Here is a 5,575-nt window from a genome sequence, read left to right as displayed (position 1 = left end):
AGGGCAATGTGGGGAGACTAAATTATTATAATGAAATACAAAAAAGATGGAGTTAAAAAATCAAAAGTGACACACTAGCTTGGCATGTCTTATGTTGAAGGAACCGAAGAACTAATTCAAGCCTCCGTGTGGCAATATTTAAGGATGCTATGGCCAGAATACTAAAGTATCCTGGAAGCATCAAAAGAAGATGGAAGGAGTATACAGAGTAACTGTACAAAAAGGAATTTGCTGACACAGAAAAATTAAATAAAACAACATATGATCAAGGTGCTATGGTGATGAAAAAGGAAGTTCGGTCCCCGTGGCCAACATGCTTTGGCTTCACAAGCCTCCACTTTGACCAGAGTATCCCCCAAAGGAGGTTCCAGCCAGGCCCAGCCCCAGAGTGCACCCCGAAGAAGTTGAGATGGAACCAGTGGTCCTAGGACCATCCTCTGGGACCTAGGAAACCCAAACCCACACTCCAGCCATGACCCATCCTGGATCTGTACTCTTCAGTCTCCTCTGCTGCAGTGTTGTGGAGCCAAGAGCCATCCCCTCTCATCGCCATACAGGATACCTGTACAGAGTGTCCCAAGTATAAAAAATTGGCAGTCTCACATCAAAGCCTGCATGACAAGAAGGAGCAGGTTGTAACACAGGAACTGAGGACAAGACATTCGTGAATCAGGATTTGGAATCAGTGACAGAAATAGCAGAAAAACATGTTACTGAAGCTTTCCTATCACCTGGGCTTGGAGAAGTCTGTGATGGCATCCTAGAAGCAGACTAGAACACACCTCAAGGTGGGAGACTGGAGGAGGATCTGATCCTCACCAGAGAGAAAGGTCAGGACTGTAATGGTTTTGGGAGGGCAATTCCTGCAAAATAACAGCCATATTCATATGGCATTCATGGCCAGATTGTCCACCACAGAATGGACCTTACTGAGGAGGACCCCCCAGCCGAAAGCCACTACATTTGTAATAAGTGTGGAAAAGCCTTCAGAGGAAGCCCTGATCTTACTCAACATCAGATTATCCACAATGAACAGAAGTCCTTTGTATGTCATGAATGTGCAAAAGCTTTTAGCCAGAACTCACTTCTTACCAGCCACAGAGATCCTGTGAGTGAGAAACCCTCCAGCACAATGAGTATGTGAAAACCTTCAGTGTTCATGCCAGCCTCATCCGACATCAACTCAGCCAAAGTGGAAAGAAACCTTACATGTGCAATGAATGAGGAAAAGCCTTCAGCCACAATTCAAGACTGAAAAAGCATCAAAAGTCTCACATGAGTGAGAAACCCTATGAGGGCAGTGAGTGTGGGAAGGCCTTCATGTGGAGCTCAAACCTCATCCAGCATCAAAAAATCCATTCTGAAGACAAACCCTATGTGTGCAGGGAGTGTGGGAAGGTCTTCAGACAGAGCTCAAACCTCATTAAACACCACAGGACCCACACAGGGTAAAAGCCTTTTGAGTGTAATAAGTGCGGGAAAGCATTCAACCAGAGCTCCCATCTGAGGAAGAAACAGTGTAGTGTGTTCACACTGGAGAGAAATTCTATGAGTGCAAAGGCTGTGAGAAACCATTCAGCCGTGTATCTAACCTTATTAAGCATCACAGGGTTCACACTGGAGAGAAACCCTACAAATTCAGTGACTATGAGAAAGCCTTTAGTCAGAGTTCGAGCCTTATTCAGCATCGAAGAATTCATACTGGAGAAAAGTCACACACGTGTAAGTGTGTGTGGGAAAACCTTTAGTTACAACTCAGTGCTGCAGAAGCACCAGATCATCCATACTAGAGAGAAGCCATATGAATGTGATGTCTGTGGGAAGGCCTTCAGCCACAGCTCAGACCTCATCCAGCACCAAGACGTGCACACAGGTGGCAAGCCATATGATTGCCAAGAATGTGAGAAGACCCTCAGCCGCAGATGCAAACTTATTTTTCACCAGTGTGTCCACACAGAAGAGAAACCCTACCAATGTACCCAGTGTGGGAAGACCTTAAGCCAGAGCTCAACCCTCATTCAACATCAGGGAATTCATAATGGATTAAAGCCCTGTGAATGTAGTCAGTGTGGCAAAGCTTTCAACTAACTGAAGCTCAAATTTCATTCACCCCAGAAAGTTCATACTGGAGAGAAACCCTACACATGCATCAGATGTGGTAAAGGCTTCAGCCAGAGCTCACATCTTATCCAGCATCAGATCATCCACTCTGGTAAGAGGCCCTATAAATGCAGCAAGTGTGGGAAATCCTTCAGTCAACTCTCAGCCCTCATCCAGCACCTGAGGATCTACACTGGTGTGAAGCCCTACTGCTGTCCCAACTGTGGAAAAGCCTTCAGCCAGCGATCAAAACTGATGAAGCACCAGCAGATTCACACAAGGGTGTAGCTGTGAGGCTAGCAGGAGTAAAGCCTCAGCATGGCTCTCAAAGCTCCTTCTGGCCCTCCTGGCCTTTCACTTTCAGTCTCCTCTCCAACTTCCAGCCACCTACCAAGCTTGACACCCACCTCTTAAATATCCTTTTCAACTTCCTTCTCTGTTATTCCACTGCTCTGTACCTAGTCTGATCGCTACTTTTAAAAAAAATCATTTTGTCAGCTGCTTGTTGAATTTCCTGGTTGGATGGGCAGGGGTGGGGAGTATTACAGAATATGAAGATTGAATATTCATGAAGAGAGTTTATTATTGTAATTGAACATTACCAAAATGTAAACCAACATTTGATTCAAGACCAAAAAAAAAAAAGTTCAAGCCGCTGTGAAGGAATTGACAAAAAACAAGACCCCAGAAACTGACAGCATACCAACTGACATATTTCAACAAAGATACTTCCCTGGATGTGATCACCAAGTTGTGCCAAGAAATCTAGAGGAAAATCAGCTGGCCAATTGACTGGAAGAGATACACATTCAAAAAAAGTGACCTGACAGAGTGTGGAAATTTTTAAACAGTATTATTAATATCATATGCAAGCAAGATCCTGCTGAAAATTATCCAAAAGCGACTGGAATAGCACATCAACAGAGAACTGCCAGATGGGCAGCATAGATTTAGAAGAGGCCATGGTACTAGGGATATTATAGCTAATGTTAGATGGATCTTGGCTGAATGCAGAGACTACCAGAGGAATGTCAGTGTTTCGTTGACTATGCAAAGGCATTTGATTGTGTGGATCACAACAAACTGTGTCTAACTCTGAGAAGAATAGGAATGTTTGATTGTGATTATGTGAAACTTATACTTGGACCAGGAGGCAGTCGTCAGAACAGGGCAAGGAAACACTGCATGGGTCAAAATCAGGAAAGAGTACACCAGGGATGCATCCTGTCTCCATACCTTTTTAATCTATATACAGAACAGATCATCAGGGAGGAAATGTGGCATCAGAATTAGAGGAAGACTCATTATTAAAGTGCATTATGCAAATAGCAAAACCTTGCTTACCAGAACTGGGGCGAACCTGAGACATTTGCTACAGAAGGTCAAGGACTGTAGCCTTCAATGTGGACTGAAGCTCAACATCAATAAAACAAAGATTCAGACATACTTTGCAGAGTTGCATTGTCTCCTGCTTCAACAGTGCTTGAATGGGACCCAGTGCTCCCCAGAATCTCTCCCACCAGTCATGTCCAGCCAGTTTTCCATTACCTCATCACATCAGCACCCCCAAACGTCCCAAGGTTCTTGAATCTGCTCCAGCTCTGCGCAACCACTATCTCTGCCACTTCCGCCATGACCATGTCCCTTTTGCAGGTGCACCAGAACTACAACCAGGACTCAGAGGCTGTCAACAACAGCCAGATCAACCTGGAGCTCTATGCCTCCTGTGTCTACCTCTCCATATCTTATTACTCCAACCGTGATAATGTGGTTTTGAAGAATTTTGCCAAATATTTTCACCACCAATCCCACAAGAAGAGGGAACATGCTGGCAAAGTGATTAGAGTACAGAACCAGCTAGCTAAGCAGACAGCCACATCTTCCTTCAGGGCATCAAGAACCAGACCAAGATGTTTGGGAGAGCAGGCAGAATGCAATGGAGCTTACACTGAAACTGCACAACCTGGCCGCTGACAAGAACAACCCTCATTTGTGTGACTTAATTGAGACACATTATCTTGATGAGGAGGTGAAATCCATCAAACAACTAGGTGACTATATAACCAACTTGCACAAGAAGGGAGGGCCAAAATCGGGCCTGGCAGAGCATCTCTTTGACAAGGATGCCCTGACAGACAGTGATAACAAGAACTGAGCAAATCTTTAGCCTGGCTTCCCTATAGCCACAGTGATGATTTCTGTGGTCACCACCATGCCATCTGCATGTGTTGTTTGTTTTACCTTTTCTATAAACAGTACCAAAACACCCACTTTAGTTCTTTCATTTTTACCATTTCTTCAGATAAAATCATTCAGTAGACAGCTGTTGTGTTTGAGATCTCAGTGGGCCAGAAGTCTGTCTAAGCCATCTTGGCCAAATTCTTTAATCACCACGGTGTCTGCTTCATTCACATTTAATAAAATGAAACTTACAAACAGGAAGAGGAAACAAAGATTTTCATCACTGGGAAAATAGACAGCATCATGAGAGAGGGTGAAGAGATTGAGATTGTTAACAGCGTTTGGCTTGCATGGCTCCACAATCAACTCACTTGTGACTAGGAAATCTAAAAAGGAATTTCACTGGAGAAAATCTGCTCTCAGGGACCTTGGCATAGCACTGACGAGTAACGATGTCAGTCTGGAGACTAAGGTGTGTCTGATTCAGGCTCTGGTCTTTATAATGACTTGCTGTGCATCAGAAAACTGGACAATGACTAGGAATGATAGAAGGAGGACTCATGTCTCTGAATTGTGATGCTGGATAAGAGTATTGAATATGTCATGTACTGCTAAAAGAACAAATGGTTTCATCCTGGAGAGAGTGAATCAAGGCTGCTAATTGGAGGTAAGGATTCTGAAACTACATCAGACATACTTTGGGCATGTTGCATGAAAGGACCAGTCCTTGGAGAGAGAGGGACATCACGCTTTGGAGGATGGAGGGACAGTGCGAGAGAGGAAGACAGGGATGAGATAGATTGACTCAGTGACTGGAGTAATTGGGGTGGGGGTGTTGGAGATGATGAGGTTGGCACAGGATAAAGCCAGTTTCAGAGCTGTTGTACATTGGGTCACTACGAGTCGCGAGCAGCTCAATGGTAGTTAACAACAGCAAATACTCATTGAGAGTCTTCCCTTCTTTTGCCAACTCTCCACCTCCCCGAGCAAGATGGACCTCTCCAAGGAATTGCCTTTCCTAGCAGCATACTTGAAGTATGCGAGATGAAACTTTATCATCTTTGCCTCCAGGAGCACGCTGGTTGCACTTTCCTTAAGATATAGGTTTGTTCTTTTGGCAGTCCATGGAATATTGAGTATTCTTCAGCAATACAACTCAAAGTCATCGATTCTTCTGTCATCCTTCCATTATCCAGCTTTAAGATGCATAGCAGGAGATCTCTAGTTGTCTAGTGGCAAGAAGTTGCACTGTAATCACAAAGACACGCTGTTCTTTTTGTTTGTTTGTGGGTTT

The 5,575-nt window shown here is 44.2% G+C and overlaps 2 pseudogenes; both read left to right on the top strand.

Annotated features, from left to right (window-relative positions):
- Positions 1-919: 919 nt before the first annotated feature.
- On the top strand, positions 920-2,388 carry LOC102873962 (annotated as a pseudogene).
- A 1,344-nt stretch (positions 2,389-3,732) lies between these two features.
- LOC102873558 lies at positions 3,733-4,255 on the top strand (annotated as a pseudogene).
- Positions 4,256-5,575: the final 1,320 nt, after the last annotated feature.

The sequence above is a fragment of the Elephantulus edwardii genome, unplaced genomic scaffold (genome assembly GCF_000299155.1).
Source record: "Elephantulus edwardii isolate Elephantulus edwardi_28Jun2011 unplaced genomic scaffold, EleEdw1.0 scaffold00172, whole genome shotgun sequence".
Lineage (NCBI taxonomy): Eukaryota > Metazoa > Chordata > Mammalia > Macroscelidea > Macroscelididae > Elephantulus > Elephantulus edwardii.
Note: the sequence above shows the minus strand (reverse complement) of the source record. Positions and strands in the feature narration are given on the sequence as shown.